Source organism: Oreochromis aureus, linkage group 3 (assembly GCF_013358895.1).
Source record: "Oreochromis aureus strain Israel breed Guangdong linkage group 3, ZZ_aureus, whole genome shotgun sequence".
Lineage (NCBI taxonomy): Eukaryota > Metazoa > Chordata > Actinopteri > Cichliformes > Cichlidae > Oreochromis > Oreochromis aureus.
In genome coordinates, this window is record NC_052944.1 from 99,762,652 (window position 1) to 99,786,404 (window position 23,753).

The following is a 23,753-nucleotide window of genomic DNA, read 5'->3' on the forward strand; positions in this document are numbered from 1 at the left end:
CGATCTTACGTCGTCAGTACACACAAACAAAACAGTGAAGAAGGCGCAGCAGCGCCTCTTCTTTCTCAGGAGACTGAAAAGATTCGGCATGAGCCCCCGCATCCTCAGGACCTTCTATCGCTGTGCCATTGAGAGCATCCTCACTGGATGCATCACCACCTGGTACGGCAACAGCACCGCTTACAACCGCAAAGCTCTCCAGAGAGTAGTGCGGTGTTCTGAACGGATAATTGAGGTGAGCTTCCCTCCTCCAAGACATCTACAGGAAGCGGTGCCTGAGGAAAGCGGGAGGATCATCAGGACTCCAGTCACCCCAGCCATAAACTGTTCAGACTACTTCCATCAGGAAGGAGGTTCTGCAGCATCCGGTCCCGAACCAGCAGACTGAGAGACAGCTTTTTCCATCAGGCCATCAGACTGCTGAACACATCATAGACACCTCACCTTCACTACTGGAACTTCAACATTATGCACTCCATACTGTATATAAATGCCACTTGTTTTGCACATGTCCAACTACCAACCTCTGTATATTTTATATATCTTATTTTATTGTTTACTCTATTTCATTTGTAAAATATGTATATATATACACACACACACACGTAGAAAAACATATTTAGTATACACATCCAGTAATGCATATACAGGGAGTGCAGAATTATTAGGCAAATGAGTATTTTGTCCACATCATCCTCTTCATGCATGTTGTCTTACTCCAAGCTGTATAGGCTCGAAAGCCTACTACCAATTAAGCATATTAGGTGATGTGCATCTCTGTAATGAGAAGGGGTGTGGTCTAATGACATCAACACCCTATATCAGGTGTGCATAATTATTAGGCAACTTCCTTTCCTTTGGCAAAATGGGTCAAAAGAAGGACTTGACAGGCTCAGAAAAGTCAAAAATAGTGAGATATCTTGCAGAGGGATGCAGCAGTCTTAAAATTGCAAAGCTTCTGAAGCGTGATCATCGAACAATCAAGCGTTTCATTCAAAATACTCAACAGGGTCGCAAGAAGCGTGTGGAAAAACCAAGGCGCAAAATAACTGCCCATGAACTGAGAAAAGTCAAGCGTGCAGCTGCCAAGATGCCACTTGCCACCAGTTTGGCCATATTTCAGAGCTGCAACATCACTGGAGTGCCCAAAAGCACAAGGTGTGCAATACTCAGAGACATGGCCAAGGTAAGAAAGGCTGAAAGACGACCACCACTGAACAAGACACACAAGCTGAAACGTCAAGACTGGGCCAAGAAATATCTCAAGACTGATTTTTCTAAGGTTTTATGGACTGATGAAATGAGAGTGAGTCTTGATGGGCCAGATGGATGGGCCCATGGCTGGATTGGTAAAGGGCAGAGAGCTCCAGTCCGACTCAGGCGCCAGCAAGGTGGAGGTGGATACTGGTTTGGGCTGGTATCATCAAAGATGAGCTTGTGGGGCCTTTTCGGGTTGAGGATGGAGTCAAGCTCAACTCCCAGTCCTACTGCCAGTTTCTGGAAGACACCTTCTTCAAGCAGTGGTACAGGAAGAAGTCTGCATCCTTCAAGAAAAACATGATTTTCATACAGCACAATGCTCCATCACACGCAGCGTCCAAGTACTCCACAGCGTGGCTGGCAAGAAAGGGTATAAAAGAAGAAAAACTAATGACATGGCCTCCTTGTTCACCTGATCTGAACCCCATTGAGAACCTGTGGTCCATCATCAAATGTGAGATTTACAAGGAGGGAAAACAGTACACCTCTCTGAACAGTGTCTGGGAGGCTGTGGTTGCTGCTGCACGCAATGTTGATGGTGAACAGATCAAAACACTGACAGAATCCATGGATGGCAGGCTGTTGAGTGTCCTTGCAAAGAAAGGTGGCTATATTGGTCGCTGATTTGTTTTTGTTTTGTTTTTGAATGTCAGAAATGTATATTTGTGAATGTGGAGATGTTATATTGGTTTCACTGGTAAAATAAATCATTGAAATGGGTATATATTTGTTTTTGTTAAGTTGCCTAATAATTATGCACAGTAATAGTCACCTGCACACACAGATATCCCCTAAAATAGCTAAAACTAAAAACAAACTATAAACTACTTCCAAAAACATTCAGCTTTGATATTAATGAGTTTTTTGGGTTCATTGAGAACATGGTTGTTGTTCAATAATAAAATTATTCCTCAAAAATACAACTTGCCTAATAATTCTGCACTCCCTGTACTCTTATATATTGTACATATATTTATTACTTTCAGATTTAGCCATTCTTATATTTTGCTTGTTTTACGTTATTGTATTTTTGCACAACTCTGTTGCTTGTGAAGCTCGCACACAAGAATTTCACTCGCATGTACTGTACCAGTGTACCTGCACATGTGACGTGACAATAAAAGTGATTTGATTTGATTTGATTTGAGTGACGGACACACTCGGCCTCGTTGGTCCAGCTGTGAGTCCATTACTGTGAACTATGGAGCGGCAGATTTGTGCTGAACTAAGCTGCACACAGCTGATGTTAGCCAGGAAAACATTACACACTGACTTTTATGGAGAGACCGGAAATACAAACACACACAGTTTGTTGTGTGAAGAAATCAAACATGAGCTGAACAAACAAAGTTCCTAAAGACAAACTGTTAAAGGAGGAAACAAAGCAAACTTACAGTTTCTTCATACACCAACAACAAGCTCCACTCCACACCTGGACACTAAACACGGACACACAGGTGAGCTGCTTCCTGGAAGGAGGCGGGACTTCACCTGAAGCTCAGCACAGGTGGGAGGGGCTCAGCTGTGTGTGTTGATGTGTTAACTTTAAAAATATGCCGTCTGACTGCTCAGACTGAGTCAGAGTAAAGTTCACATGCTGACGTGTGAAGACATGAAACCTTGTTGTAGCTGCAGGTGTGAACACACTGATCCCAGATCAGCTCTGCTGTATTTGTAACATGAACATTTCTGCTGCAAAGCTTCAAATGTTCAGCATGTTTCTCTGTTTCCAGTCTATAGATCCAGTCACACTTTCTACCTTCACCTCACTTCACACTCTGTTATTGAAGATGTTGTTGGTACAAAGTTCATCTGGTGCTCACATGAATCCTGTGATGAAAGCTTTATTTCACTGAATGTTTCTTCAAAGCTCATTTTAATCTGTTGAAGTCATGAATGAAAGTGCAGACTGAGAGTGGATCACATGATGTTTAAGGTGTGTCATGTGACATGTTCAGTATTGTCACACATGTCTAGATTGTCCCTGATATCATAACTGCTCAAACACTGATGATTATATTTGAAGAATTATTACTGATGGCAGCAAAGTTTGAATGGAGCTCTCTGTCTGTGCTGATTTGTCGCCCTCTGGAGGTCAAAACACAAACTGCATGATGTCACTGTAACCACCACAGTGACAGGAAGTGTTTTTAAATGATGAAATATGTCAGTGATGCTGATAGTGTGTTCATCACAGACGTTCAGGGTTCATGTTGACATGAATCAAAGTGAAAGCAGAGAAACTGGAATGAATCAGGTGTTGTAGAAGATGGAGAAACAGGTTGGAGAGAGGATGCTGCTCCTTCTTTGAGATCAAACATGTCGTGTTGTTCATGTGCTGTCAGTGTGACGCAAAGAAACCATGGAAACAAAGTGTGAGTGAAATCAGTCCAAAGTAACAGAGTGAAGAGCAGCAGATGAAGCACAGAGGACACAAAAAGGAAGGAAAGAAGGAAACAAGGTCCATCTGTGTCCTTTCAAACAAACAAGCATCAACGTCCAGGACTGAAACATGAATCCACATATTTATACACATATTTATTTAATGAGAATAAAACAAGAATATTTATAATCCATCAGCAATAATCAGGCCTGGGATCCTCCTGGTTACAAACAGGGTCCAGGACTGGGACCTTCAGGTGGATCCTGCAGGGTCTGGTTCAGGAAAAGGTGGAGAACAACATAAACAGTTTTAGTAGAAAGGTATGATTCAAAGAGCCGGAAAGTAAATAAACGGCACATGGAAATGACTTCCTGTGTGAGGCTTCAGTGTTAGTGGAGCCGCTAAAAGTGGTGGATCTAAATCTGCACCTCAAAGTGCGTTCGACACAAGTAGAAGGGGAGTGAGTGGGTCAGCGCTCAGGGCACAGACACTAAGTTGGCCTTAAACACATCATTTATTTCCATGGAAACAGACACAACCAGAGTTACAGGTTAAAATCACCTATACAATAAAAAGAGTCTCAACACGCTAAAAACCCTGCCGGCAGAAATAACTCTGCACTGTCAACACAAAGGCTAAACAAATGTTTCCATATGCTAAAATTCCCATAATCCCACAGTCCAGCCACACGTGGCCAAATGTTCCTTATCTGAGACAGGAGAGGAATTTCTCTTCCGGGATGGAAACCACGCCGGCCAGAAGAACAGGGGGGCGGGGCTCCTGTCGCAGACCTGTCTCCTCCTGACAGCGCGTCACCGCACAGTCCCGCCCCACTCCACACCTGAACACGGCCTCCGTCGTAGCACCGCCAGATGCAGGCAGAGGGACACCCCTGCCCTGCTGTGGATTGCATCGCCTCCCACTATGCTGGCTTGCACGCATTTCTTTTCCTCCTGCTCGCCTTTTCGTGCGTCGCCTTCCCATCTCTCGCGCCACCATCCCCTTTAACAGGTCAGCCTGGCGGCTGATAGGCCGCCTCGGGGAACGCCCCCACCTCCACAGGTGCTACTATTGTCCGCTTAGTCCACAGTGGATTAAAAGAATATTGTGCAACAACACTAAAACACACAATATCAGGATAAAAAATATCAATAAACAAACATAAATATGACAATAAAATCATGCAGGTAAAACCAACACTATGTACCAATGCACAGTCTGATCAAACTGTGTGACATCAGCATGTTTCAGACAGCTGTGACATCAAAGATCTAATCAAACTAATAATGAATCACTTTGTTTGTGCAGCAGCGTCAGGAAATGTTCAGGTCGTCTCTTCCTTCCAGCTGCTCTGATGGATCAATAAACCTGTGATCATGTTGTAAAGTGAAGGCTGTTTGTTTCTGCACTGTGTGAACTTGACACACACACTGAGTCAGTTTCTGGAGTGGAGCATCCAGCACACAGTCTGACTGCAGCTCTGCTGGACCTGAGCGATCCCTCTGATCTTCTTCTTTCTAATCCTGTCCATCCTGCTCACCTCCAACCAAACTCTCAGCATCTTCAGCTCTGCCACCTGCAGCTCCTCCTGTCTGTGTGCCACCGTCTCCATCACAGCAGGTCTCACTGCCATCTCCTCCTCTTCACTCTTACTGCTCTCCTCCTGTCATAAATCAATCAGCCCTGACCTCCTCCTCATCTCTCCTTGTTTGTACTTTCTCTTCTCTCCAGACTCTCCTCCTCACTCTCACTACAGATCATAACTTTGTCTGCAAACATCAGAGTGTTCATCAGCACTGCAAACGATAAAGGGCTCAGAGCCACCTCTTTGTGACCCCACTGCCTGAGCCTGTGAGTATTTAGAAAGTAGAAGGACAGAAACTCCAGGTGTGGACGAGGCTCGTTGCATCAAAAACAGCTGCTGCTGTGATTCCTGCTGAAGGGGCTTCAAATAAGTGTCTGAATACTTCAGGAAACATGATGTTAAAGAAACAATCGTAAAGTTGTGTTTCCAGTTTGTCATTATTAGAAACATTATCAGCCACAGGCTGAATGGATTAAATGGAGTAAACTGATACTGGTCCCACCATGACCTCTGACCTCTGACCTGCATCTACAGCACTGAGCCCTGACAGTGAGCAGCACTTGTTTCTTCAGCAGGATGTTTCGGCCCCTGCTGCAGGCGGTGCAGGTGGAGGTGTTTGTGTCTCCATCTGTGGGTATTTCAGGGTCAGACTGAGGTCTCCAGGTTACAGCAGCTTTCTCTTCATCTTCGTTGGGTCTCTGTAAAACTTGTGTGTCTCAGTTTGTTCCTGATGTGTTCCTGACTCGTTCTTTGGTAACTAGTCTGCAGCGTCCTGTAAAGTGCTGCAGACATGTTGGATGAAGAGCAGAAGAACAGACAGACTGAGCCTCCACAGTCGGCCATGTCTCACACGCTTCCTTTCTTTGGGCCTCAGCATCAGCAACGTGTCTGTGGAGGATGTAGCTTTGAGTGACCACAACTGCATCTTTGTTGACCTTCACTTGAGGACGTGCCATTGGATAAATGAGTCTATTTGAAACTTCAGAAACAAAACTCAGATCAGAAAATGGGAGAAATTCCAAAGTTTTGTTTGACACAATCAGCTGTTGCGTCTCGAGCTGCCTCACCTATAAATGTGGCTCTAAAGCAGACGGCAACAAAAGTCTGATTTTCTGTAGATCAAAGAAAGCGATGACAAACCCCCCCAGAGCGTTCTTGTTGTGGCAGCTCACTGCTGCTCTACTTTTACACCTGTGACATTTGATGAGAATCAGCCGTCTTCAGCTCCCTCAGATATTCTCCCCACAAAGCTTTTTGCCTTGTAAACCTTTTTAACGCTTTTCTTCAGACTGGAGTGTTCCAGCATTTTCAAACATGCCGTTGTGGAAGCAAAGCTCAGCAAACCCAGCTTAGATCCAACATTACATCAACATTATAGATCAGTTTCTCTTTCAGGTCAAAGCTTGTTGAGAAGCCGCTTGCTGCCCACCTCACAGCCTGCTTGAAGAAACACGACATCTGTGACCGTTTCCACTCTGGTTTTGGTCAAATGGATCCACTGACACTGCACTACTAACAGTAAGCAGTTATATTGTGATGTCAGCAGATGGTGGAAAATACACAGTCCTGGTCTTGTTGGAGCTCTCCTGCTCTGAACATCTGAAGCTCTCCACCACATGGCTGAGCACAACTCAGGGAGGAACATTTACTGAAGCTGCTGCAACATTTCCTGTCAGCACATGATTGTGTGACAGTCAAGGAGCCACCAGAGGACACCTGCTAACAGGGCTGGGTATCCTCACTCATTTCTACAATCCATTCACTTTTAATCGCTGAAGTTTGCCTCAGACAGTCAGAAATATTATCATTCATTTCCATATTTTTATATCTATAAAAGAAAGCTGACACTGTGAGACTTCATCAGAGGTGTGAGCATCACAGCAGAGGCCTTTGTGTCAAAGTCACTGAGGATAAAACAGAAGAACATGAAGCAGATTTTCCTGGCCTGGCTTTTTATAGCAGATGACCTTAAAAATATTCTGCAGTAGAACAAAAACACATGTGAACATGACCTGATGAAGTGAAGCAGAGCAAAGTTACAGAGGTTTGATTACAGACACAGCTGAGAGTTTTGCAATTTTGCATCATTTTACAAAGTTTGTTCAGTTTTGAAGAGCAGAAATGAGACTAAGTCAAAAACAACAACAAACCCAGCGGCCGACAGCGCTGTCAACAACGGTAGACTGGTGGGTAACAACAAGCCAATAATGCAGGAAACAGAGATTTTTATATGAAACTGATTCTGATGCGTCTTTGTGCAGAATCCGTGTTCCTGCTCTCAGTTACTGTTTCAGCTGTTTGATGGTTGTTGAAACTGTGCAAGCTTTAACCTGAGATTCAGGCGTTTCAGCTAAAATACATTTATATTTAAAAATTGATTCAGGATTTTAATGAATCAATATGACGTTATCCAAGCTAGAATCGATTTCAATCACTAATCAAAACCCACCCCTACCTGCTAACCATCGGCATTATGGGTAGTGTAGTAGGAGACACTCACCTGACTTAAAATAGTGCCGGAAATGAAATAAAAGACCTCCAGAGACGAGGAGAACAAGAACCAGGAGAACCAGGAGAACCAGCAGAACCAGCAGAACCAGGAGACCTTTGACCTTTAACACACCTTTATTACATCAATACTTCAACTCACAACCATAACTGAAAATGAATGCCAAATCAACATATGAACAACCCTCCCCTCCCACCATCAACCCCACTCAAATATAAAAAACACAAAAAAGAAAGCAAAACCAGAAAACACTCCATTCAGCTTTCTTCAAAAATTCTAAACTAAATCATCATCAGTTATATGACACAAAACTCCATTAACACCCCAAATAGAGACAAACTCTTCGATGTTGGACACCATCTTGTAATAAACAAACTCCACTTTCAAACCCGCACCTACCAACCCTTTAAACATAAGTTCTAAATTAACAGATCCTGTTCCCTTCATTTTGTTCCTCCTTGTGAGCCATATACTTATCTTCGCCTGACCCATTAAAAAATTAATCAAGCAAACCTTCCTATGCTGCGCTGCAGAGTACCTCTGACCCAGGATAAAGAGACCCTCCTCCAAAACACTCCCAAGGCCAGTAAGCCACTGCCGCAGCAACGAAAAAAGGCCAGCTAGCCTGGAACAGCCAAGCCACAGGTGCTGCAGTGTTTCCTCAGTCAGACAGAAAAGACAGTGGTTCCCTGTTCATGGATCCATATGTGCCACGTGTCTGTTCGTAGCCATGGCGCCATTCTCCACTGGAGATCCGCACTGTGTTTCTCTATAGGAGGTTTGTACAGGGACCTCCAGCTGCCCCTCGGAGATCACCCCAGAGCCAACACACCTGACCACCTCGACTCCAGAACACCAGCCAACAATCCCCTGTTCAGCACCTTTACAGCCACCTCATATATAGCCTTCTTTGAAATCCTTGACAGGTCACCCAGAACAGGCGTTCGAAAGGAAAGAAGAGAGCCTCCCTCCTCATCCTGCTCCCCAACTGCGGCACAAACAGACAACGAAGGAAAGTCAGCTGAACGTGGTTGACCACCCGCAGAGCGAGTCCGCAGCGCAGCCCTTACGAGTCCAGGAAGAACACCCATGACTTCTTCTACTAGCTTCTCCAGAAAGCGCAGAGACCTGATCCCAGTCTCCTGAGCCAACTTGGCAGCCGTTTTCCACTGCCCTGCCGTCCTCAGGCCCGCCAGCTTGGTAAGACCAGCATTTACGAGGAACCTCTGCACACTAGTAGTGCTGAGCATCCTACTTGGCACTAAGGGATTGTAAAACAGAGGCTCCTCACCAACATCACCATAAAATTGAGAACAGTCTCTCTGTACATTAAAAACAGTCTTCCAAGCAGTCAAAACAGACTGGTAAAAAACAGAGGTCTGCGAAAGGTCCATTCCAGTTAAGTTTATCAGAAACAGGTGCTTGTCATATGTAAGGTCCTTTATTCTGTGAAGCAGCGTAGATGCAGTCTTGAACCAGGGTGGTTGTTGTCCTTGATAAAGATAACGCTGTGCTGTCTGAAGACGGAACGCTGTGATACGGCTGCGAAGGTCAATCAAACCCTGACCCCCCTCTGACACAGGTAGAGACAGCACAGCAGACCTGATCCAGTGAAACCCTCCCCAAAAGAAATTAACCAGTCTTTTTTGTATCTCTTTGAGAAGAGAGGCTGGAGGTTCAACAACAGTAGCACGGTGCCAGAGTACAGAGGCGGCCAGGTTGTTAACAACCAAAGTCCGTCCCCTGTAAGACAACTGTGGCAGGACCCAAGTCCATCGAGACAACTGGGCAGCAATTCTCTCAACAACACCCTCCCAGTTCTTCCCCTGAAAAGCATCAGTTCCCAAAAACACCCCCAAACACTTCAGTCCCTCCCTGTTCCACTGTAATTCTGCCGGTAACACTGGCTCCCCTTCATCAACCCACCCTCCCAAAATAAAACCTTCACACTTTGACCAGTTAACCTTCGCAGAGGATGCTCGCTCGTATAAGTCCAGTGTCTGACTGAGCGTTTTAATATCACTTTGACTGGTTATAAAAACCGTAACATCAGCATCAGCAGACAACTTTACTGTGTTTCCTGCTCCGTCAAAGGTAAAACCTGAGAGTCCCTGTCTAAGATGGTGTAAAAGGGGTTCAATGGCCAGCGTATACAACATACCAGAAAGAGGGTATCCCTGCCTGATGCCCCTCTGAGCTGGAACAGGCCGACTTAACCCTCCCCCCACCTTTAACATGACAGCAGCGTTTGAATACAACAATCTGATCCAAGAAATGAAAAAGTTCCCAAACCCAAAAGCTTCTAAAGTTTTAAACAAATAGTGGTGATCAACTCTATCAAAGGCCTTTTCTTGATCCAGAGATAAAAACCCCACATCCAAGTCCTTGAGCTTGGCCAGATCAACAATGTCTCGAATTAAAAACAAGTTGTCCATAATAGTTCTGTCAGGGACACAGTATGCTTGATCCACATCAACAATCATGTCAATACAGGTCTTCAACCTGTTAGAAAGACATTTTGCAAGAATCTTGTAGTCCGCACAAAGCAAAGACACAGGCCTCCAGCAAGCCCAGGTCCCCTTTCTTTGGCAGTAAAGTCAAAACTGCCCTCGTGCAACTAGTTGGCAAGAACCCAGTGGTCATACAGAATGTGAAAACTTCATGAATGTCCTCTCCTATCAGCGACCAGAATTTCTGGTAAAATTCCACAGGAAGACCATCAACTCCTGATGACCGACCACCGTTGAGTTGTCGAACCGCTGAAGACATCTCCTCAAAAGAAATAGCAGACTCCAACACAGCCGATTCAGCCTCATCCAGCCGTGGCAGCCCCACCAGCATCTTCGTCACACATTCAGGGTCACACGTGTCAGCACCAAAGAGGCATAAAAGTCAATGGCAAGCTTCCTCATTTCTACTGAGTCAGATGTCACCTTCCCAGTTGGAAGCCTTAGGTGCAACATTTGGTGTGACTCTCGAACCCTTTTCTCCAGCTTAAAAAAGAACCTTGTCGGGGCATCTATTTTCTTAATAGTAGAAATCCGAGTCCTGAGAAGAGCACCCTTTGCTCTCTCGTGAAGAAACTTGCCCAAAGCCCTCCTCCTACTGTCCCAGGTATTATTTGTATTGTCTGTCCCACTTATAATCTCAGTCTCTAGCCTCTTGAGCTCTCGTTCTAAGTCCTCCAAGTAATCTTTAACAGTGGCCGTTGCATGTGATGTGTATTGTTGACAAAAAAGCTTTATCTGTGTTTTCCCCACCTCCCACCATTGGGCCAAATTGCAAAAGTCCGTTTTCCTTAGTTTCCAGTGGCACCAGAAGTCAGAAAAAGCTCGACAGAACTCTTCGTCATGAATCAGCTGCACGTTAAAGCGCCAGTGCAAACAGATGTTAGAATGCATCAATAAAGAAATATCTGCAGTCACTAAATGATGATCAGAAAAACCAACAGGTGAAATCTCTGCTTTAACTAGTCTATTATTATACGTCTGGTTGATATATAATCTATCAAGCCTAGCTGCCTTCACATTGCTCTCAGAGACTTTCACATATGTATACTGTCTGGTTGTGGGATGGAGCTTTCTCCACACATCAGTCAAATCATTCTGAAGAATGACTGTAGACAAAAGTGATCCCGAAGGTGGGTGAGGCTCTCCTGTATTTCTGTCAACTGAAGGGTGGGTTGTGCAATTCCAGTCCCCTCCCACCACTATTATTGAACCACTATTTAATTTTGATAACTCATCAGTAATTTTACGAAATAATTGCACACGACCCGCAGCTGAGTTGTGGGCGTAAACATTCATAAAAGCAAAAGATGTTCCCTTGATGGTTGCTTTTATTACCTGAGCCCTTCCCCGCTCTATCTCACAGACAGAAACATGTGACAGGTGAAGGCGCCTAGAAAATAAAATTGCTACACCCGCACTGAGGTTGGTACCATGACTTAAAAAAGCCTGCCCACTCCAACTCATTCCACATTCTGTCTCATTATCTATAGTGCTATGTGTTTCCTGTAAAAAGAACACATCAATGATTGGTTCATAAGGTGTGAATAAATGTGTCATGTAGCAGGAAGCAAAGCCACATCAGGCCTTAGAAGGAATTCATGAAAGTGTGAAATGTGTCTGAAGTGCAGTGGAGTGATCTCCTCCCTATGAATGAAGTTAGAAGTCTGGAAGTTTAGGAAGCAGCTGCACATCAGGAAGCACAAATGTGATGAGGAGAAGGCGTGGAGCGCTGTGTCAGGCTCTGCTGTGGAAACCAATGAACTTTTGCATGTTTTGAACTGGAAAAAGAAGCAGGATGTGAACTTTGTAGGTCAAAACAAAGCTCAGTGTCAGATACCCACCAAAGCAACACTCAGCTCACCTCATTCCAGGCGCTTGTCTGCTGGAGACCATGAGCCTTGTTAGTCACACATTAGCACCGTGGTAGGAAACAGATCTGAATTTGGACTGTTTCCCTCTGGATGAGAACCAAGTCTGTCAAATCTATTGATCCAACACAAACTATCAAACACATTGGCTCACAGTCAGATTGGCTTTGTATGGATGGTGTAACAGGGGCTGGGAAAGGATGCTGAAAGCTGAATATAATACAGAACAATAACAGGACATATAATCATGTAGCAAACATGATCTTCAACAGGCACACTTCTATTATTCATGATCACAAACACAAAGAACTTGTGCAGCCCTGATATCAGCCCTAATATATGAGTGTGTTTGCCCAAAGATTGAAACAGCATCAACATGACAGCTATAAGAAATCTTCTCTCAGCCTTGTTTGGCAGAAGATCCCTGCAACAAAGATTGTAGCTGAAAGATGACGTGTGTAAAGTTTGCTCTTTGGGAGGGTTGAGGCTGTTTTTAGACCTTTGATAGTTTCCAATCCAGTTCTGAAAGACAGAAATAAACCAAAACAACATCATTAAGATCAGATCATGGAGCTGTTTTCTGCCTTGTTTCTAGCTTCAGATTACAAGACTTTACTACAATAAAGATGCTAACATGTATCTGTAGGAACAACATCACTGGATCTATAACAACTGGAGCTAAACCAGTGGCCTCTGCTGGGATCACTGGTGAGCCAACACTTCCTTGTTGGATGCAGATTTCAGGGCTTCCTGTTGCTCCTCCGTTATAACTGTTCTCTCTTCTCAACACATGATGACACAAAGGAATCAGCAGTGATGAAGATGATGCTGAAGAGAAGCACACATTTCACACATATAACAGACCAGTCCAGTTACACACACCTCTGCTTGACATTAGGCCTCAAACAAAGACACAAAACACTAACTTGACTCTAAATAGAAGAAACTGGCAGCTTTTTCTGTTCTGTGCTTATTTATATTTGACACACATGCTTCTCTTTGTGCAAACACACATCGCACTATAAGGGTAACCTAGCACACAATGATTGGACAGCACAGCTGATGATGCTGGGAGATCCTATACAAAGCAACACAGAAACACTGAGAACTTTAAACATTGATTATATTGAGATAAGCAGCCGACCCAGTCTAGATAAAGGCGAGCAGCTGGGACCGCTGCTGCACCAAAAACAGGTTTCAGTGTTTCCATGTGTGTGTGTGTGATGTCTTTACTTATACTGGTCAATAGACTTTAGTCAACACATTATTGAAAGGTGTTACACATGAAATAAAAACAGTGTTTCATCTTTATTCCTCTGAAGCAGCTGCATTATAACCAATCTGCTCCTTTGTGGCCTTTAAAACAGCCTTAAATAACTGTTGTTATATTTGTTTCTGCTCCTCTTGGACAGACGACTCTTGAAAAGACATTTTTGAATTTCAATGTGACTTTAACTGGATAAATATGGGATATATAAACGTCCCTCTGCAACAAACTGATTCCAGCTTCGACCTCATGATAGGAATGTTTTTGTAGCTCAAGATGACCTGATATCTTTCATGATGGAGACGTTTCACACATGTTTAACATATTATAGACCAACAAGTTATTCATAGCAGTTTAAATACGGGGAGTCACTTTTGGGCCCAGCAGATAAAACAGAGCCAATATTTCCTTCTTTATTTAAGTGACGTGTGTCACAGATGTGACCTAGTAAAGTGTAGCTGAACATTAGTAACGTTATTAACACTCTCAGCTCGTCCTTGTTCCAGACCTGAAGATCCTCTTCTTTCATTCAGCAGCAGCTTCAGGTCTCTGATGGTCCAGGGCTTGTTGTTGGGAAACAGCCCTGCTGGGATGATGGTGTCCTCACAGAAACAGTCAGTGATGCTGTTGATCTCCATCACAGAGCACGTCCCAGTCTGCAGTCTCAGTCCTGCAGGGCCTCGCTGGCTTCCTGACTCCACCCAGTCAACAACAGGAAGTGTTTGAAGTGCAGGAACAAACTGAGGCTGTGGTCAAACAGGAGTTTTATCTCCTGGCTCTGACTCTCACTGCGGCCCTGCTGCTGTGTCAACATGTGTTTGTGCTAAACAATGATGTAAAGTGTTATAAATGACTTGTTGGCCTCTGATCTGTCACAAACAGCTGAAACGTGTCTCTCATGAGTCACATGAAGGTTTTTGACAGAAAGGACAAAAAGTAGCTGCAGTCAGTTTGTGTCATTTTTATATTTATTCATCTGGGAGAAAAATCTGAGGGACATTAAAAATGTGTTTTCAACAGAGACAAGAACATAAATATAACAGAACAGGTAAATGAACATATTTCAAGTAAACAGCTGGACTGATCAGGTCCAAACACAGAGTGATCAACAAACAGCTGTCATATCTTTATATATAAGCTCTTTATAAATCCTGTTCACTGCAGTCTGTTTACTAATAATGTCAAACTGTTAGAAACACAGAAACATCAGAATTGTCTTTGTTCACATAAACCTGTCTGGGATCCTTTGTTGTTCTTTTGATGCAGAGTTACATTATAAATATAAAGAGTTATTTCAGAGTCTCAGTGGCGCCCCCCACACACACACACACATACAGTTAAGTCCATAATTATTCATACCCTGGCAAATTTTGACTTAAAGTTACTTTTACTCAACTAGCAAGTTATTTTTTGACTGGAAATGACACAGGCGTCTCACAAAAGATAATAAGATGATGTACAAGACGCATCATTGTGGAAAAAATATTTCTCAGCTTTTATTTACATTTGAGCAAAAGTATCATGTCCAGAATTATTCATACCCTTTACAAACTGTCACAGTCTCTGGGAAAATCCAAAGTTCCATACCATTCCAAATAGTCAAAGCTGTTCTAAAGCATCCTAATTACCCTGATTAATTGGAAATAGCTGTTTTGATCAACTCAACAGGTGAAAAACAGCAGCTCTCTGCAGGTGGTCTGTGGACATTCATGGCTAAGACAAAGGAACTCAGTGAGGACCTGCAGCTGTGCATTGTGGCTGCTCACAAGTGAGGAATGGGCTACAAGGCCATATCCAAATGTTTTCAACTTCCAGTGGCTACAGTGCAAAGTATTATTAAAAATACAAGATGTTCCGCACTGTGGAAAATCTCAGAGGACGTTGTCGGAAGCCAAAAGTGAAACCTGTGCTGGCCAGGAGAATAGTGAGAGAGGTGAAAAAGAATCCAAGGATCACCACCAAGGCCATTCTGGTGAATCTGGGCTCTGCTGGTGGCAATGTCTCAAGGCAGACAGTCCAACGGACACTGCTGGGTTCCACGGATGCAGACCAAGGAAAGCGCCACTTCTCCAGGCACTTCTAAGGCATGCAAAAGCTCATTTGGCCTTTGCAAATGCTCATCTGGACAAAGAAGAAGGTTTCTGGTCTTCAGTGTTATGGTCAGATGAAACAAAATTGAATTATTTGGTCACAATGATGTTGCCTTCATTTGGCATAAAATGGAGAAGCCTTCAACCCAAAGAACACCATCCCCACTGTCAAACATGGTGGTGGGAACCTAATGCTTTGGGGTGTTTTTTTAACCAATGGACCATGGAACCTAATCACAGTAAACAGCACCATGAAAAAAGAGCAATACATGAAGATTCTCAACATCAGGCAGTCTGCAGAAAAACTTGGCCTTGGGAACCAGTGGACATTTTAGCACGACAATGACCCAAAACATACAGCAAACGTGGTGAAGTAATGGTTAGCAGACAACAACATTAACGTTTTGCAGTGGCCTAGCCAGAGTCCTGACTTGAATCCAATTGAGAATCTGTGGAGGAGCTAAAGATCAGGGTGATGGCAAGAAGACCCTCCAACCTGAAAGATTTGGAGCTCATTGCTAAAGATGAATGGGGCAAAAATGCCTGTGGAGACATGCAAAAGCTGGTCTGCAATTATAGGAAGCGTTTGATTGCTGTAATAGCCAATAAAGGCTTTTTTCTATTGATTATTGAGAAGGGTATGAATAATTCTGGACATGATACTTTTTGCTAAAATATAAATAAAACCTGAGAAATATTTTTTCCACAATGATGCCTCTTGTACATCGTCTTATTATCTTTGGGAGACACCTGTGTCATTTCTGCTCAAAAAGAACTTGCTTGTTGAACAAAAGTAACTTTAAGTCAAAATTCGGCAGGGGTATGAATAATTATGGGCTTAACTGTATATGACCCTATATATGAGAGAGAGAGAGTATGCATAGTATGCAAACGGCTACCAAACAGACATCATAATTAGGTCATATAATGGGAACAGGACAAATCAACAATTGACACTGACTAATTAATGTTATATTATTGTATATATTGTTTGGAGTTTAGTCTGTTACTGTTACTATTTTTACCATTTCTTCTTGGAGGAACTGTAACCCACATAACTTCCTTAGGGATTAAGAAAGTATTCTGATTCTTAATGGTTTAGGATACATGACCTGCCATTATCCAATGACACATCTACTTACCTGTATCTTTTGCTCGTTTCTCCTTGTAGGAGCCATAATTAAATGTATTGAATTTTAATGATCACTGGGTTTTCATTTGTTTGGCTATGGTGATGTGTAACGAGAGTCACGTGGGACATTAAGAGGGCGTTGTCAGTCTGTCTTTCACTGGTTTGATTTTGACAGAGAGGAGGGCTGGGTAGCTGTAGTTTTTGTTGAACGCAGCACAACGAGTTTCCCCTTGTTGCATTAGAGCTGTGATGTTTTAAGAGTTTGAATCGCGAGCCGATCACATTGCTCTGTAAACTTTTCAAGCACTTTAATAAACAAGCAAGCAATTCCACCTCTAGCATTATTGCGTAAAGTTGACAGCGCGTCAGGCAAATAGGCTCAGTCCCCGGCCTCTAGCGACTGTGGAAGTCGCTACACTCCTCCTCTTCTTTTCTCTTTTTTTTAAACTTTAAAAACGGGTTGTGTGTGAGACTTTAAATCAACAAAATATAATATATACATTTTAAATTGTTATTGATCCCTTTACCCCGAGTCCTAAAGTGTATATTTATTTTCTTACTCTTCTTATATTTATTGTTTGTTTACTTGCACTGCTGTAACTGGAGCCTCGTCGTCACGTCTCTCTATATACTGGACTGTATGTAGCGGAGATGACAATAAAGTTTACTTTGACTTCAGCAGCGAGCAGGCGCACCGAGGGCTCTCGCGCTCACTTTTCGCCTATAGAATTTCGAAAAAACATCGGTGCAAATTATAAGTCTGTATCATAATGTCTGCTGTTTTCGTGTTTGCTGGTTTGTTTTTATTTTGTTTTGTTTTGCGAGTTGGTTATTAGATGCTGCTCCAGCCAGCCAGAGAATCCCCCGCCGCCCCGACCTCTCCTCCCTGTGCCGCAAGCAGCAGGCACACCTCGCAAACGGAGGGCGCCCTTACTCCCAGCAAATGGGCGATAGAAAACCGATCGGTGCCTATGCCATTCCCAATATGCGCTGGCATGATGTCGGGGCAGCATGAGTACGAGCAATTTTTTTTTTTTGCCGATGCCCGTGATGCCGCCCCCCACCACGATGCCGCCCCGGGCAACCGCCCGTGTCGCCCGTATCTAAAACCGCTACTGCAGAGTCTCATCAGTTTTCCTGCATGTCTTTATTGAACACATCAGCAGGGCTGAAGCTCTCATGTTAAACACACACTGATCTATGGACACGTTCATGTGTTTCTAACAGCATCATAACCAGGCTGTTATCAGCCTGCACTAACATGATGTCACACACACTGAATGTAACAGTGACAGTTTACATCATCACACAATCAGCTGTGATTGTTTCACTGTCATCAAACTAGTCAACAGGAAGTAGAATAAATAGAAACCAATCATTTACTGACAGCATGTCTGATTGAAATAAGTGCAGATTATGTATGAAGTATAACTGCACACAGTAACTGTGTTACAATAAGGACTTAACAGCGCCCTCTGCTGGAGTGTTTCAGTACTGCGTTAACTAGAATACACCACCTCCTCCTCCTCCTCACACCACCTGCTACAGCTCTACTCTTCTATGACTACAGTCATCCACAGCACTGATGTGAGGTCACATGGTTCATATGTAAGGAGCACAGAGACGTCCTAGCAGCTGACCTCAGGTCAGTTTAATGACTGTGAGCAGCAGCTGTGTTATTGTCACTGTGACAGAGAGACACTCTCAGACACAGCGCTCATGTCAGCTTGTTCTCATGCAGGAGGATCAGGAGCTCCATGTTTGTCTTTCTGTTTGAATCATGATGTGTTTGTGCCATCAGAGTCTGTCATGAGTACTCAGGGTTTCACAGCAGCTCTTCTGAATGCTGACGAGGACTCCAACCTCATGTTTCACCTCTCTGAGCTTCTGATGTCTGTGAACACTCGTGTTTCTTCTCTGGGCTCATCTGGACAAAAACACCTTTCTGTGTTTGGCTCCAGCCTCATTCTGACTGACAGGAAGTGTGTTATCCATGAGCTGCACTTCTTTGTTTCCTGCTGTGTTTCCTGTCTGTGGACAAACACGAGTGTTTCAGCTGAGGACTTGGTTCCTTCCACCTGTCCATACAGGACATCACGCTGTCTTTTCTCTTTAAATGCAGCTCCAGGTCCTTCCACGTGCTGCTCTGTATTTGTGCAGTTTGTAGTCTGTCCTGGGAAACGTAGCACACATGGTGTTCTTCTGGTGTTTCCTCCTTTCACTGAGTGTGAAACACTGACGCTGTGCTGTTGTTCACAGAGGGAGCTGATTCTAGCTGCAGCTGGACTCTGTCATCTAACTGAATGTGTTGGTGCTGATCACGGGGCTCTGAGGGGGAGCAGCAGGAGGACTCTGGATCCTGACGTCAGTGTATCTGTGGAAGCTCACACAGCGTGTCTCTGTCATTCAATATTGTGCTATATATTGTATCTATGCAAAGATGAAGAGACTGTGTATTCACTGGTCTCTGTGCTGCTGACTGCTTTGCTGCAGCTCTGATGTCATCATCACTCCCTCCTCCACCCTCAGCAGTCCCAGCATGCTGCTGTGGTGCACACAGGACCCCACCCTCACTCTACACCTGAGCCATAGACCACACCCTCCACCTCAATATACACCACAGCTTTCTCTGCTATGGAAATGAGATCAGGAGGAAATCATTATTATTATTATTTAATAAATGCTCACATTAATGTGGGCTTATTTGTTTTCATATTAGAAACATTAGTTGAGTGTTTTTAGTATAAAATGGTGAAAGTCCCTCTTTTTGCTCCTCCCCTCACCTGTGGATGGACGGTGCTGTTACCGTGGTGACAGCTGTGAGCTTGGATGTGTTTCAGTCCTGCCTGGTTATCACTGCAGGAATCTTTACTTTCACATTTATTACAGGTAATAACTCTGATTTTTCTGTGAATTATGAACTAAATGTATCCTGATACACACAGAGATGGATGAGCAGAGGTCACATGATGAAAGAAAAAACATGGAGTCTTTGATTTATTTAGATATTTATTGATGAATGCAAACAAACCCTGACACTGAACCATCATCGAGCTTTCACAGAACAAACCTGATCACATGACCTGCTGACGCAGACCCAAACACTGAAAAGCTCCATGGCAACAACAACAAACAGCCTCACATATGTTAACAGAGGCTGTTAGAAGCACAGAGTCTTTACAGTCTTTCTCCTGTTTGTACACAGATCTCTGCACATCTTCATCACAGTTACTCACAGACGTGCAGAGTGTGTGGATATCAAAGCTAAGTTTCCACCATGTTTGTAGTCTGTACTGGGACTCATGGAGCATCTCTCTATGAGCACTCAGTGCTTTAAACAGTGAGTCCCAGTTTAACCAGCAGCCTTCACACCACACATCACACAGACATGGAAACGTCAAACCCTCAGACTGAAGACACCATCATAAATAAATAGATTGTGATGAAGATGAATAACTGGAACAGTTTGCTGTGGTTTCTTCTGTTCCTGTCAGAAATAAGAGTCTGGCAGCACTTTGCTCTCCTTCCACATGTGTAAGGAGGAAGTGAAGAAGAGGGAGTGAGTCGTCTTCCTCTGTGGGCCCAACATCAGGCAGCAGCCACGTATTTTTAAAAACCCAGCACACTGCTTCAGAAACACTGAGTTCAGTTGACCAGAGTCATGTGATCAGTGAGGTCTGAAGCTTCACTCAGTACGTCACAGCTTCAGGACCTGATTCAGAGGTTTATAAGGACGTGGATCATTGGTGGTGATGTTGTGTGAGAGCTGGTGAACCATGGGGAAAATAAATACAAACCAGGCCATCAGCAATTCTACCCCCAGCTCTAAAACCTACATAATACACTATACATATAGTTATATAGGTTATAGTATGTTATATATAAACATACTATAACCTATATAGTATGAAGCAGTTCATTTTAATTTGTAGCTTCATGCTGCACTTCATATGTTTGTCCACCAGATGGCAGCACAGAGGCCTGTGTTGGAAAGCTTTGAGTAATGAAGCGTTTTCAATCCAAGCTTCAGAAAGCTTCATGTGGTCATCAAGGAACCAACCAGGAAATATCTGCTGTGTGTAAAAACACCAACACAAGAATCCAGAATGAAGACAAGAAACTCAAAGCTCACACACAAAACAGGTGGTGCTAATTTTGTGACGTGTTTCTGTAAAAACACCACAGAAGTGAATCATCAAAGTTTCCACGTGAGCTAATGATGCTGCTGCAGAGTTTCTGTTAACCTCCTGTGACCCCGCCTCCTCATACAGAGACATCTGATTGGTTTATTCATTCTGCTCAGCACAGACCTGCTGCACTCTGGATCCCAACAAGAGCTCCAGTTGGATCCAGTTTGATCCAGTTTCTGCAGCAAATCTAATGACAGAGCTCCAGGTGCACCTGCAGAGTCTTCTTGTTGTTTCAACCATGAACTCTGTTAAATGCAGTAATCAAACCATCATAGATCATAGATGCTGTTTGACAGATGAAGCTGTCCCTCTAAGTGTAATCTAACACAGCTTATTAAACTCACTGCAGTCTGTCCTACCTGGACATCAGGACAGACATCAGCTAGTTTCAGTGATCAGTGATAGAGTGTAGAAGAAGATGGATGATGACATATTTGTTACTGTGTCTAACTGTGAGGAACCGAAGCAAAGGCTGAGGACAGACCCTGGATTAATCTGAGGACTTTGGTGGTCCTGCTGATGTGTTCAGTCTGTGATTGGACAGAGAGCAGTGTTCAGGAGCTGATGGGATTCAAACCATCAACTGTGTTTATATCTGTCACCAGAGCCTCACATTTCTTTGTTTCTCTTAAATGAGCTTCATAGTGTTGTTCTTGGCTGGTTTTGTTTCTGCTCTACACATCCTTCCACAGACGACACCATCATAGACACCAAAGGTGGTTAAATAAGTCCAAACTGCTCTGACTGAATAAAACACTTACTGTGTCTCTTTGGTGTCAGGCAGAACATCAGCCTAACACCTCATTATTTCACTCTGATCTCTATGTTGGTAGAACGTGTTAGTAGAAACATATTGAGCTGTGTGGATGGACTCAAACGTACTGATAAGCCACGTATTAGAAACAGTTCTCTGTGTTCGTCTGTAGAGCTGAAGAAAGAAGACATAAAGACACCAACTGGGTGAAGTCCAGGTGTTTGACTTGTTCAGTGTAGAGCACTGTGACCTGGATGACTGAGAACCTACGCACCACTATGATGTTCTAGATCATAGACTATGGTTTCATCATGTTAGAGACTGTCTCCCAGTTTAACCTACCAGTGATGGACACAGTGGAAGTGATCTTGCTCCTGCTGATAATACAGATTGATGTCAGGCTGATCTTTATTATCACTGATGCACAGATTCATTTGGTTTTTGTGTCGTTCAGACTTCAGTATCACTGCTGCAGGTTGGATGAACTCTTATACTACGAAACAGGTTTGTGTTTCTTTTATTTGACATGATTCACCACGAAGTTCTGATCAGTTTGTCTTTCCTGTCTCCTTTTAGTCTGAAAGAACTTGGTTTGAAGGTGCTTTTATTTTGGAGTCCCCTCTGACTATAATCATTCATCATGAGAGGAAAAATCATGTTTTTATGAAATTATTGTTGTTATTATTGCTCTGAGGTTAATAACACACATATAAGAGTCAGAGTTCAGCATCAGCCCACAGTCATGTTACAGGTGACTCCAGGCTGCCAGCATAGCTGAGACACTGACAGAGGAGCTGTGAGTGTGAATGTGATGAAGCATCACTCAGTGTTTCACATCCATCATATTAAAAACACTCAGAAAGTGTGACTGTGTGGCTGTGACGTTTACAACAGTCTAACATGTCCTGTCAACCACATCATGTTTCTAGGGTAACTAAATCATTAGGATTGAATCTGTTCTTGTTGAGGTGACCTGTTAGTGTTTGGACTCGTGATCACGTCACAAGATCACGTGAGATTTCAAACCACAGGAGAATCACTGTGGTTATAAGAGGCAGACACCCGCACACACACCACGTGTCTGCTGTTGGTGTTTATTGTGTTGAACCTGTCAAAGATACAAACCTGAAGAAAAATCAGCACCAAGCCCTGTAATCATAGCTGTGCTACTGTTTTTAGAGAGCGTGGTGTCGCTGTGGTCAGCTCTGCTGCCTCACAGCAAGAAGGTCCTGAGCAAGAACTTTGTGCTGAACATTGTGGGGGTCAAAATCTCTGTCTAAATAAATAAATAAATCTGTTTTAAACAGCAGAGGACCACGGGCATTTTTACTGTCAGCTCTCCACTGCTGTCCTGCCAGATGGCAACAACACCACATGGTGACTCTGCTTATTTATGGATGTATTCAATCATTTACATCACTGTACTGACACCAGTAACAATATTACATGATTGTGTTGCACATATTAACAACATTATTGACATTGTTAAATAAACATGGATGAATATATCGATGCATTCTCAGCTGCTCATTAGTCTGACTGTTGTGAACCAAACACAGATCAGTTCAGTGTCCTGACAGTGTGTGTTTGCACGCACAATTATTGTGTTGTTTTTACCTGCTCATCCATGTGCAGCCTTTCTCTCTTTGCTCATCTGACCCACTGTCACCTCCTCCTTTCTCCTGCCCAAGCTCTGCACCTCCTCTGTCACCTCCTTCACTCTCCTCTGCACCTCCTCTGTCACCACCTTCATTCTCCTCTACACCTCCTCTGTCACCACCTTCACTCTCCTCTTCACCTCCGCTGTCACCACCTTCACTCTCCTCTTCACCTCCGCTGTCACCACCTTCACTCTCCTCTTCACCTCCTCTGTCACCACCTTCACTCTCCTCTTCACCTCCGCTGTCACCACCTTCACTCTCCTCTGCACCTCCTCTGTCACCACCTTCACTCTCCTCTGCACCTCCTCTGTCACCACCTTCACTCTCCTCTGCACCTCCTCTTTTGCCTCCTCTCTCCTCATCACTGCTTCCTTGTGTCCCTCTTCGATCACCTGCTCTGCAAACCTCTTGTACCTGATATAAAAAGCTCCGTTAATGTTTAAATGGTTTGACAGAGGTGGGATATTCACATGGTTTTGGAGAATGCATGTTCCCTTACCAAGAAGCTGGAAAGCATTTGAAACACCTTTTGCCTTTCCTGGGT

General features: G+C 43.6%; 1 long non-coding RNA gene across 1 annotated transcript; it reads right to left on the bottom strand.

The window, feature by feature from the left end:
* Positions 1-22,156: 22,156 nt before the first annotated feature.
* Positions 22,157-23,441, bottom strand: LOC120437827. Its single transcript, XR_005611430.1, has 3 exons — positions 23,413-23,441; positions 23,166-23,335; positions 22,157-22,656 (listed from the first exon to the last, which is right to left on the bottom strand). It is a non-coding gene; the product is annotated as an uncharacterized LOC120437827 (long non-coding RNA).
* Between the last annotated feature and the right edge of the window lie 312 nt (positions 23,442-23,753).